The sequence below is a fragment of the Mustela lutreola genome, chromosome 14 (assembly GCF_030435805.1).
Source record: "Mustela lutreola isolate mMusLut2 chromosome 14, mMusLut2.pri, whole genome shotgun sequence".
Classification (NCBI taxonomy): domain Eukaryota; kingdom Metazoa; phylum Chordata; class Mammalia; order Carnivora; family Mustelidae; genus Mustela; species Mustela lutreola.
Genome location: NC_081303.1, coordinates 35,292,185 through 35,305,356, shown reverse-complemented (window position 1 = coordinate 35,305,356; position 13,172 = coordinate 35,292,185). Strand labels below are relative to the sequence as shown.

Below are 13,172 nucleotides of genomic sequence, written 5' to 3'. Positions count from 1 at the left end.
TTAGTTTACTATCTTTTTTTAAGAGTTACCTCATTATATCCTAAACCTATGTAAGTTCCATGTAATGTCAAGTGTATGCTGGTTATTTACCCAGGGAAAAAAACTGTCTGCTATTATCATCATCCTTTAGAGTCAAAGTTCTGATCAGGCTGTGGGGTCCTATATGGCCTCTTGAGTTTTAGGAACTTTGAATTTACTCAGTCTTGGATAGTCGTTCGTTCATTTATTCAGCAAATGTTTATCTGTCTGGTATATGCCAGGCATTCTTTTAGGTGCTTGGGTTATATCAGTGAATAAAACAATTATCCTTACTTTTGAAGAAACTACATCCTGCTGGAAGAAACAGACAATAAACAGTAAATATGACACAAAAGTAAATTAGATTTCTTGTTAGAAAATAAGTGTTCTGGGAAAGAAAGTAAGTAGATCAGGATAAATGGGGATTGGAAATTGGTGGTGGGGAAGTAGTATAAGATAAGGCAATCAGGGTAGCTCTCTGAGGAGGATGAGATTTGAACAAAGATATGAACAGGGAAGTAAACATGTTAGCAGACATCTGGGAGAAAAGTGTTCTGTTTTGTAACAGCCAGAGCAAGTGTGCCAGGGTGGTTTGAGGGAAAGTGGATAGCAGGGAGATTGTTTTATTTTTTTATTTTTTTTTATTTTTATAATTTTTTTATTTTATATAAACATATATTTTTATCCCCAGGGGTACAGGTCTGTGAATCACCAGGTTTACACACTTCACAGCACTCACCAAATCACATGCCCTCCCCAATGTCCATAATCTCAACCCCTTCTCCCAAACCCCCTCCCCTCGGCAACCCTCAGTTTGTTTTGTGAGATTAAGAGTCACTTATGGTTTCTCTCCCTCCCAATCCCATCTTGTTTCATTTATTCTTCTTCTACCCACTTAAGCCTCCATGTTGCATCACCACTTCCTCATATCAGGGAGATCATATGATAGTTGTCTTTCTCTGCTTGACTTATTTCACTAAGCATGATACGCTCTAGTTCCATCCATGTTGTTGCAAATGGCAAGATTTCATTTCTTTTGATGGCTGCATAGTATTCCATTGTGTATATATACCACATCTTCTTGATCCATTCATCTGTTGATGGGCATCTAGGAGATTGTTTTAGAATGGAATTGAGTCTACAAGGGGAGAATTGAAGGAGAGAAGTCACAAAGGTAAGGTAAGATGGGGTAGTGAGTAGGGGCCTTTGTAGTACAGGCATATAATAGCTTTGAAGGTCACTTGGCTTTTATTATGAGTAATATGGGGGAGCCATTGGACAGTTTTATCAGAGGACTGGCAAGAACTAAATTAAAAGGATCATTTTGGATGCTTTTGAAAATAGACCATAGGGGAGCAAGTAAAGAAGCAGAGACTTTTAGAATAATCTAGGTAAGGGATGATGATGAGTGGGATTGGGAGTTGGTAGTGGCAATGGAGGTAGTGAGATATGGTTGGTTTCTGGATGTAATTTGAAGATAGAGCCAAAGTAATTCCTGGTAGTGTAGAGTAAGCTGAGAGAGTGGAGAGAGTTAATTAGTTTGAGAAAGGAGAAAAAGAGAACAAGAGGAATAGTGTGACTGATACAGTTGGCCAAAGTTAGAAGGATTGAATTGTCATTAATGAGATGAGAAAACCTGTAGGAAGGTAGTATGGAGCGAGGGGTAGGTTGGTAGGGAATGGTTGAAAGTGTGATTTCTGAATATGTTGAGTTTGAAATGTCTCTTAGACATCCAGTTGGAGAAGACTGTAACTATGCTTGTCAAATAATACGTGTTCAGCATCAGCAACAACAGTGAATGCTTGTTAAAAAATTAAGTGGATTCTGTATGAGTGGTATTAGAGCATGGAGTCTAATATTCCTATCTCTGCCCTCAGTATGCAGCAAGTCTATTGTGGCTTATGACCCAGGATTCAAAGACATGACAAATACCAATACGGACATCAGCATGCAAATTCAGTAACATGAGAAACTCAAATATTGGATTTCTGGTAGCTTGTATTTTATCACACTTTTACTATTTAAAACATCAGAAGGCATTTAAAAACATCCTTTAGTAGGTGGGATATTCAGTAGAAATAGTTGTGGGGTCATTGAATAATTAGCTCTTCTAATTAGATAAAGTACCTTTGGATTTTGTTGCCTTGTGAGAGTAAAGTAGAAAAATCTAGTACTAGAAAAATTTTTACTTTGAATTATTTTCCCAGTGAATGGTGACTTAATTTTTTCCCCTTTGCTTTTGTAGACATATGACATGTAAATTCATAAAAACTACTTATGAAATTTTAGGTATGTCATATTTTATTAATATCTTCAGATTATTCTGTGCTTTTGTGTTTTTGTTTAGTTTCTACAACACAATTTAGAAGTCCTGATTTTAGGGTTTTAAAACTTTTTTTTTCATATTGCTCAACTTTTCTCATAAGCATCCTGCTGAATAATTTTACTCAAAAGATTAGGGAGTAGTCTGATGTATAGTATCTTTTCCTTGTTACAAATTCTACCAAAGCAGGGGCACCTGGGTGCCTCAATTGGATAAGTGTCTGATTTTGGCTCCTGTCATGATCTCAGGGTCCTGGGATTAATACCCCCCCCCCCCCCCACACACACACAGGGCTCCCCTCAGCAGGGGAGCTTGTCCTTTTCCCTCTCCCCTCCTCTGGCTCATGTGTGTGTGTGCTTGCTCTCTCAAATAAATAATTAAAAAATTTTTCTTCCAAATCAAAGAAAAATGCCTTTTCTTGAAACCTAGTTAATTTGAGGGATTTTCTTGCTCTCTCAAATAAATAAATTAAAAAAAATTTCTTCCAAATTAAAAAAAAATGCCTTTCTTGAAAGTTAATTTGAGGGATTTTCTTGCTCTCTCAAATAAATAAATTAAAAAAAATTTCTTCCAAATAAAAAAAAATGCCTTTCTTGAAACCTAGTTAATTTGAGGGATTTTCAAAAACTCTAATTCTTTTATGTGGCTCACTAATTCTGTAGAACCAGGCAGAGAGAAATGCATAACGCATATAAACATGTATACTATATGCCAAGAAGTTTTCGGGTCTTATGTATTTAAATTTCTTCTGATGGGTTAAAAGGTGTTAAGTCTGGCATATCTCACAAATATTCAGTATTATAGTAAACACAGAGGGCCCTGTGTTTCAGAGACAGAAGTCAGAGCTTTGCCTGTATTCTTAAAAGGGAAAAAAAAAACACAATTAAATCATTTGCCTTCTTTTTTTTATTTGTTCTGGTGCAGTGACTCAGGTGCCCCTCACTGCTGATTTTGTGCAGATTGAATAGATGAAGAAGGTAGTTGTGAAGTCTCTTAGTCTTCTTAGGAACCATGTCTGGTTGCTAAGTTTATGAATTTTTTTTTTTAAGATTTTATTTATTTATTTGACAGACTGAGATCACAAGTAGGCAGAGAAGCAGGCAGAGAGAGAGGAGGAAGCAGGCTCCCTGTGAGCAGAGAGCCTGATGAGGGGCTCAATCCCAGGATCCTGGGATCATGACCTGAGCCGAAGGCAGAGGCTTTAACCCACTGAGCCACCCAGGTGCCCCAGTTTGTGAAGTTTTAAGATTCTACATTGAGTCTCTCTCTGCTAGACCCAGCAAATTGGGAATTACCATTTCCTCTGTTTAACTAAGTGCCAATTATGTGGAGATACACAGTAAACATTAATTCACTAGTTTTCCCTCTTAATTCTGCTTGGTGTTGTATTTTGGTATACTTTCATAGAGTGTATTATGTGAGAGCAGAAGAGACAGTGGATTAGACTCAAAATGTTTGTAATAGTGTAATATGCTAGTAAATAGATTTCTCAACTGAAGATTTCTGTGTTCTCCTTCTGGCTCTGTAACTTGTTAGAGAAATTGTTTTTCTCTGTGCCATAGCTTTGAAGATAAATGATATATAGAAGCTTTAGAGCTTAGAGATCTCGGAGATCAACTAGCCCAATCCCTTATTTTTCAGATAAAGAAACCCGTGTGTTCATAGAGCTGAGACACCATTCCCATGGACATAGTGGGCAGAAAGAAGTGTGGTGTGTGCTTTATGCAGCATTATACAACATGCCAAATGTTAGATGGTGGCCCACAGATCACAAAACTTTGGTTTTATTATACCAGGGGAGCTAGAACTATGAAGTGGATACCTTAGTAGATGGTCTCTTCTGTCACGTGATGGATTTCTTTTCCCCCTTGACCATATGCCTGTACCTGCTGGGCACAAAACTGATTATTAGTCTTAAGCCAAGTTTATTGAACTCTGAATTGTATAGCCATCAGACGTTAGTTTTCCAGGCAGTAAGTGACAATAATATAATGTATATAATTTTATCAACTTAACTCTTGAATAGATTGCATAAATAATTATGGCAGAAAAACCAAGAGAAAAATCTAGAGTTAAAGTCAATCCTGATTAAAAAAATTTGAGAGTATTTTCAAAATATTTTTCATCTATGTCATTGCCTAGGAGATAATGCTGAGTAGGGTTTTCTAAACTACAGTATAATGCATGGGTCAAAGTTTTACAAATTGAGTATATCTAGAATTGAATATTAGTTTTAGAAGATTAGTCTGTTGAAGTACATTTTAATTCAGTGGAATATAAAAATTACAGAAATCACTGGATTTTTTAGGCAGTAGTTAAAAGCCATATCAGTATCTCCTTGAGAGATAGTTGCAGTGTTAGCTATTTCTAATTTTTATTTAATTTAAAGATAGCATAATAATACTGAAGACATTTAAAGTTTGTTTGTTTGTTTGTTTATTTATTTATTTATAACTAATCTTTACACCCAGTGTGGGGCTTGAACTCACAACCCTGAGACTGAGTCCTATGCTATTCTGACTAAGCCAGCCAGGTGCCCCTGCTGAAGACATTAAATAGGTCACTGAATTACTCAGCCGTTGTCGTGGTAGTGCTATATAACAATGCCAAAATGTTAGATGGCTTACAACAACGAAAAATTAGGTTTTTAACTCATGATTCTGTGGGTCTGTGAGGGAGACTCTACCTCCTTCTGTGGATTGGATTCACATCTTTGTCATGAGTTCCATTTTGGGTCTCTTGACTTCCTGGGCCACCATCTTCTTAGGATAGATGGAAGGAGCTCAAGAGACCAAGCCAAATAATTTAAGACATTTAAAGTCTTTGACCAAGTTTTGTTTATTGGTATTCCATTGACCAAAGCAAATTACATGGCTAAGCCCCCAATTTTTTAGGCTGGGAAATACTTAGCTCCACTGACTGTAGTGAGAGGTATTAAAAAATCACATGATAAGGGCTCTAAATGTACAAATCTGTAATAGGGAGGGAGTAGAAAATTGGTAACAATAATCTGATTTCGAACAGTCACTTATAAATCTTACTATCCTAATACAGGTTTTTGTTTGTTTATGGCAAGTGTTATTGAGCGTAAAAGTACTATTCAGTCATTGTGAGGCAAGCAATATTTACATACCTGTTCCTTTTCCATTATGTCATTTCAGCTAATCAGTTTTTATTTAAGGTACAGTTGGCATATAATATAGGTGTACAACATAGTGATTCAACAATTATATGCACTGTGAAATGCTCACTGCAGGAAGTGTAGTTACCATGTTTTTCCATTCAGACTTATTATGATATTATTGACCATATTCCCTGTGCTGTACTTTTCATCCCCATGACTTATTTAATTAAATTAATTCATTAGTTAATTAATTTTTAAAGATTTTATTTATTTGGGGGAGAATCTTGAGCAGACTCCATGCTGAGCACAGAGCCTGTTGTAGGGCTTGATCCCACAACTCTGGGTCATGACCTGAGCTGAAACCAAGGGTCAGATGCTAAATTGAGTGAGCCACCCAGGTGCCCCATGACTTACGTATAACTGGAAATTTGTACCTCTTAAGCCCTCTTCACCTTTCCACAGTACCTGCGTCAATATCCATTTCCACCAATAGTGCATGAACGTTTTCTTTTCTCTACATCCTTGCCAGCACTTGTTACTTCTTGTCTTTTTGATACTAGCCCTTCTGACTGGTGTGAGGTGGTATCTCATTGTGGTTTTGACTTACCTTTCCCTGATGATTAGTGATGTTGATCATCTTTTCATGTGTTTATTGGCCATCTCTATGTCTTATTTGGAAAAATGTTCTTTCAGGTATTCGCCCATTTTTTATTGGATTTGTTTTTGTTTGTTTTAGTGTTGAATTATATGGGTTTTGTTATTATATTTTGGATATTAACTCCATATTGGATATGTCATTTCCAAATACCCTGTTTCATTCAGTATGTTGCCTTTTTTCTTTCTTTCTCTTTTCTTTCATTTCTTTATTTGGCTTTTCATTTTGTTGATGGTCTCCTTTGTGCAAAAGCTTTTTAGTTTGATTTAATCCCAAATGTTTATTTTTGTTCTCGTTTTCCTTGCCTGAGAAGACGTATCCAGAAAACTATTGCTAAGGTTGATGTACAAGATGTACTACTGCCTATGTTTTCTTTTAGGAGTTTTATGATTTCAGGTTTCACATTTAAGTCTTTAAGCATTTTGAGTTTACTTTTCTGTTTGGTGTAAGAAAGTGGTCCACTTTCATTCTTTTGTATGTGGCTATCCAGTTTTCCCAGCACTACTTACTGAAGGGACGATCTTTTCACTATTGTATATTTTTGCCTCCTTTGTTGTCTATTAATTGACCATATAATCATGGATTTTTTTTCCTGGGCTCTCAGTTCTATTCTGTTGATTTGTGTGTGTGTTTCTTTTTTATTACCATACTTATTTTTAAGATTTTATATATATATTTGAGAGAGCGAGAGCATGAACAGTGTGAGGAGCAGAAGGAGAAGCAGACTCCCTGTGAGCAGGGAGCCGATGTGGGGCTCGGTCTTCAGATTCTGGGATCATGACCTGAGCTGAAGGCACTTAGCCGACTGAGCTACCCATACTTCGTTGGTTAAGCTTAACTTTTTTTTTTCTTTTTTTCGCCATATCCAGTATACTGTTTATCTGGGAAATTGTCAACTTTTTAGATACTGTCTTCGTCCTTCACCTACATATTTGTTCTCATCTACTATATGAAACCTATTGAAATATATCTTATGGGGTGTCCAGGTGGCTTAGTTGGAAGAACACGTGACTCTTGATCTTAGGGTTGTGAGTTTGAGTCCCACATTGGGTGTAGAGATTACTTAAAATCTTCTAAGATTTTATTTATTTGTCAGAGAGAGGGAGCACAGGCAGAGAGAGAGGCTCCTGAGCAAGGAGCCTGACTTTAAAAAATAAGTGTGTGTGTGTGTGTGTGTGTGTGTGTTTATCTTTTATGTCTTTTTGGTAGCTTATAATTATAGTAGGACTTAAGAGGTTTCATGTGACAGAAACTATGCAAAAAGAATTTATTGGAAAGTATATTTCATAGAATTAAAGGAACAGTGGATTTATCAAGACTGAGGATGGGAACAGTTGGAGCTGCACTTCAGGATTCTCTCAAACAAAATGATAGGGACTCGACTAAGACTCTCTTGCTTGTGTGTATTTAGGACTTTCTTTCACTGCATATTGGCATTCTTCATATGGGAAAAAATATGGCCACCAACAATTCCTAGTTTACATCTTAAAAGTTTCTGCTGTAAGAGAAACAAGTGTCATGATGGAGTCTCTGGTCATCAGTCCAAAAATCTTAGGAATTGGGTTAATTGGTCTAATTAGTTTGTATTCAGTGTCCATCTTTGGATCTGTTTGGCCATGGTTTGAGGTTTGAACAGAAGGAGGGCTTATTGTCTGAAATGAGTGTTTTGAGATTATTGCTAGACAAATAAAAATAGGTATCCACTAAAGTAATGTGAACTACTAAGGCCCTTTTGTTACCTTTTCGGGGGCAAGGACATACTTGTATATATGTATTCATTTTAGTATGGCTCTTGCCTGAGAACTGGAATAGTAGAGGAACTGTTTAGTAAATAGAGGCTATGGTAATTGTTTGTTTGTTTTTCCCAAGACTGGCTTGGTTTTTCAAAGCTCAGAATTATAGTTGGTAAGTGTTCTAATTCTAAATTATTCGCGTTCATTTTCTTAACTATAAATTAAGAATTTTCCTGTTTCTACTATTGTGATGGGTCTACTATATACTCATTTGAATTCTCATGCCTAATAGTCCTTGCAGCCTATCTTGTCTAGTTTTGAGTCACACTCATATTTTCGCCGTTCTATTTTAGTTCAAGAGCCACTTGAAAATGAATAGGTGCAAACACATAATCTAAAAGCAAGAAGCTGGCTAACCACATTTGGCACAAAAAGAAATTGGACCATGTGCACCACGATTTTATACTTTTGAATGTGTTCAGTTATTTTGGGAAGAAGATAGTTTCCAGTTAGACTTTGCTAAATGTTGTTATACTGTTTCTAGTATATGTGAAAATTGTAGTTTTAGGCATCCAAGTGAGGTGTTAATTTAAGATATATTGCTCATTTGTCAAAAATGATGTGGCATTAAAGTAAGAATTAAAAGCCATTTGGGCACCTGGGTGGCTCAGTGGGTTAAGCCGCTGCCTTCGGCTCAGGTCATGATCTCAGGGTCCTGGGATCGAGTCCCGCATCGGGCTCTCTGCTCAGCAAGGAGCCTGCTTCCTTCTCTCTCTCTCTGCCTGCCTCTCAGTGTACTTGTAATTTCTCTCTGTCAAATAAATAAATAAAATCTTTAAAAAAAAAAAAAAAAGCCATTTCACTTGGTAGAATTGGCAGAATTGCTGTAAGCGTGGGGGATATGTGTGTTTCAGTGGTTCAATTCGTCAAAAATATTTATAGAGCCCCTTTGGGCTCAGAGAAGGGGAAAATATTTCCTGTAGGACTGATAAGTTTTCTGCCCCTTATTCTCTTCTACATTTAAAATGCCTAAAGCATATGAATATATATATGCCTACACTGTAGTTCCCAGGTTTGTTTGTTTGTTTGTTTTGTGCCTGAAGAGACATAAAATTTTTTGGTCAGATTTTACATTCCAATTTTTGGATTATGATAAGGGTAACCTTTTAACTAAATGCCTTTAGAAAAAAAAAAAAAGATTTCATTTATTTATTTATTTGGGAGAGAAAGAGAGCAAGAGAGAGATATCACAAGCAGCAGGGAGGGATAGAGGGAGAAGCAGACTCCCTGATGAGCAGGGAGCCAGATGTGAGACTCTATCCTAGGACTCTGGGAACATGACCTGAACTGAAGACAGGCGCTAAACCAACTGAGCCACCCAGGTGCCTATCTAAATGCTTTCACACACTGAGTTGAAATGGATGTGTTTGTCTTGAGGTCATAGCACTGTGAGCTGCGTATTATTTAAAAGACCCCTGTGGAGGTGCCTGGGTGGCTTAGCTGATCAGTTAAGCATCTGCCTTTGGCTGGGGTCATTAGCCCAGGGTCTTGGGATAGAGGCTGAGTTGGGCTCCCTGCTCAGTGGGGAGTCTGCTTCTCCTTCACTTTCTGCCCCTCCTCCTGCTTGTGCTCACATGTGCGCTCTTTTTCTCTCTTCTCAAATAAATAAAATCTTAAAAAAAAAAAAAAAGACTCCTATAAATTTTCCAACTGCTATTTCTTTTGATCAGAAATAATGGTAGATTGCCATACATAAAGAGCAAGTAGTTATTTTGCTTAGCATATTGCTGTGGAGTGGTAGACTCAGTCAGTTGTATTTTGAACTGACTTGTCAAAATGGAACTCTTCAACACATCACATGGAATGAGCATCTTAAGATTCAGTGACTTTAGAATTCATTCAGTCCAATATCTTATCTAATGTCCAACATTCTGTTTGATGCAAGAGTCCATTCTGCTACATCCAAAATAATTGGCTTATTTATTAAACATGTATCTGTTTAATCTGTGGGCACTATGTTAGGGATATGTTGGTGAGTAAAATAAAAAGAGACATGCTCCCCTGCCCTTGTGCACATAGTTAAGCTTGTAGTTGAGTGCTCAGTTGGTCATTCAGCCTCAGCAAGTTGGGAAGAATTGATAATGTTAACAATATTGAGTTTTTCTAATCCATGAACATTGAGTATCTCCATTTACTTAGATCTTTTAAAATTTCTTTTATCTGTGTTTTGTAGGTTTCTTACTGATCTGTTTCTTTATTTTAGAGTAGACATAGAGAGTGTGTGGTTGTGTGTGTGGGGGTAGGGGCAGAAGGGATTTCAAGCAGACTCTGCACTAAGTGGGGAGCCCACCTTGGGCCTCGATCTCATGACCCTGAGATGACATGAGCTGAAATCATGATTCAGATTCTTAACCAGCTAAATCACCCAGGCTCCCCTAGGAGGGGTTTTTTGGGTAGATTCTTTGGGATTTTTCTACATAGATGATGATGTAATCTATGAATAAAGACTGTTTTATTCTTCCTCTTAAATTTGTATGCTTTTATTTATTATTTCTTATTTTTTAAATTGAATTAGCCAACATATCTCTTGCCTGTGTCTAGCAAGAAGTTGCTGTGGCCAAGGTCAAAGGGGTTGTTACCTGTATTTTCTTCTAGGATTTTATTGGATTCCTGTCTCACATATAGATCTTTCATCCATTTTGAGTTTATCTTTGTATGATATAAGAAAATGGTCCAATTTAATTCTTCTACTTGTGGCTGTCCAGTTTTCCAAACATCATTTGCTAAAGAGACTGTCCTTTTTTCATTGGATATTCTTTCCTACTTTTTTGAGGATTAATTGACCATAGAGTTGAGGGTCCATTTATGGGTTCTCTATTCTGTTTCTTGATCTGTTTGTCCTTTTTTGTGCCAGTACCAAAATGTCTTGATGATTACAGCTTTGTAATAGAGCTTGTGATGCCATCAGCTTTGGTTTTCTTTTTCAACATTTTCATTTTTCAACATTTCTCCGGCTATTTGGGGCCTTTTCTGGTTCCGTACAAATTTTAGGATTGTTCCATCTCTGTGAAAAATGTTGATGTTATTTTGATAGGGATTGCACTGATGTGTAGATTGCTCTGGTTAGCTTAGACATTTTAACAATATTTAGTCTACCAGTTGATGAGCATGGAATGTTTTTCCATTTCTTTGTGTCTTCCTCAATTTCTTTCATAGGTATTCCATTGTTTCTGGAGTATACATTGTTTATCTCTTTGGTTAGGTTTATTCCTATGTATGGTTTTTGGTGCAATCATAAATGGGATCAATTGCTTAATTTCTCTTTCTTCTGTTTCATTATTAGTGTATAGAAATGCAACTGATTGGGCACCTGGGTGGTTCAGTGTGTTAAGCCTCTGGCTTTGGCTCAGATCATGATCTCAGGGTCCTGGGATCGAGTTCAGCATTGGGCTCTCAGCTCAGCAGGGAGGTTGCTTCCCTCCCTCTCTCTGCCTGCCTCTCTGCCTACTTGTGATCTCTCTCCCTCTCTCTGTCAAATAAATAAGTAAAATATTAAAAAAAAAAAAAAAAGAAATGCAACTGATTTCATATCCTGCCATATTGCTGAATTCCTGTATGAATTCTAGCAGTTTTGGAGTGGGATCTTTTGGGTTTTTCCACATAAAGTATCATGTCATCTCTGAAGACTGAGAGTTTGACTCTGCCAGTTTAGATGCCTTTTATTTCTTTCTGTTGTCTGATTGCTGAGGCTAGGACTTCTTGTACTATGTTGAACAACAGTGGTGAGAGTGGGCATCCCTGTTGTGTTCCTGACCTTATCTCTTTGCTTAGGTTTATTCCTATGTATGGTTTTTGGTGCAAGCTCTGTTTCTTACCACTGAGGATGATATTTGCTGAGGGGTTTTTGTAAATGGATTTTATGATATAGAGGTATGTTCCTTCTATCCCTACACTGAAGAATTTTTTCTCAAGAAAGGAGGTAGTATTTTGTCAAATGCATTCTCTGAATTAATTAAGAGAATCATATGGTTCTTGTCCTTTTATCAGTGTGATGTATCATGTTGATTGATTGGCCGATATTGAACCACCCTTGCAGTCCAGGAATAAATCCCGGTTGGTTGTGAATAATCCTTTTTTAAAAGTCCTATTGGATCCTATTGGCTAGTATCTTGGTGAGAATTTTTGCATCCATGTTCATCAAGGATATTGGTCTGTAATTCTCCTTTTGGGTGGAGTCTTTGGGGATTAAGGTAATGCTGGTCTCATAGAATGAGTTTATAGAAGTTTTTCTTCCATTTCATTTTTTTAAAGGTTTTATTTATTTATTTGAGAGAGAGAGCACATGTGAGAGCATGAGCAGGGTGAGGGGCAGAGGGAGAAGTAGACTCCCCACTGAACAGGGAGCCTCATGCAGGGCTCCATCTGGGAACTCCAGGATCATGACCTGAGCCAAAGGCAGATGCTTAACTGACTGAGCCACCCAGGCACCCCCATTTCAATTTTTTGAAACAGCTTCAGAAGACTAGATAGGTATTAGTTCTCCTTCAAATGTTTGGTGGAATTCACCTGGGAAGCCATGTGGCCCTGGACTACTTTGGGAGGTTTTTGATTACTGCTTCAGTTTCCTTGTTGGTTATGGATCTGTTCAGGTTTTTTGTTTCTACCTGTTTAAGTTTTGGTAGTTTATAAGTTTCTAGGAATGCATCCATTTCTTCCAGATTGCCTTATTTGTTGACATATGGTTGCTCATAGTATGTTTTTAAAATTATTTTTATTACCTTGGTGGTGTTCATGATGTCTCCTCATTATTCATGATGTTATTAATTTGGGTCCTTTCTCTTTTGGATAATTCTGTCTAGGGGTTTATCGATCTTATTATTTCTTTCAAGGAACCAGCTTCTAGTTTCATTGATCTGTTTTACTATTCTTTTGGTTTCTGTTTCATTGATTTCTGCTCTAATCTTTATTATTTCTCTTCTCCTTGATTTAGGCTTTATTTGCTGTTCTTTCTTCAGCTCCTTTAGGTGTAAGATTAGCTTGTATATTTGAGACCTTTCTAGTTTTTTGAGAAAGGCTTGTATTTCTATATACTTCCCTCTTAGGACTGCCTTTGCTGCATTCCAAAGGTTTTGAACATATGTGTTTTCATTTTCATTCGTTTCCATGAATTAAAAAAATAAAATTCTTTAATTTCCTGGTTGACCCATTCATTCTTTAGTAGGATGCTTTTTAGCCTCCGAGTATTTGAGTTCCTTCCAGATTTCCTCTTGTGATTGAGTTCTAGTTTCAAAGCATTGTGTTCTGAAAACATGCAGGGAA

The 13,172-nt window shown here is 37.0% G+C and overlaps 1 protein-coding gene across 9 annotated transcripts in view; it reads left to right on the top strand.

The window, feature by feature from the left end:
- RABGAP1L (RAB GTPase activating protein 1 like) overlaps positions 1 to 13,172 on the top strand; it is a 776,623-nt gene that overhangs the window by 59,866 nt on the left and 703,585 nt on the right. The window contains exon 1 of one of the 9 annotated variants that reach the window (XM_059146061.1): positions 4,032 to 4,052. The exons of the other annotated variants lie outside the window; for them this stretch is intronic. The gene's annotated coding sequence lies outside the window, so the exon portion shown is untranslated. Of the gene's footprint in view, positions 1 to 4,031; positions 4,053 to 13,172 lie in introns of those variants that run through there. 9 annotated transcript variants of the gene reach the window in all.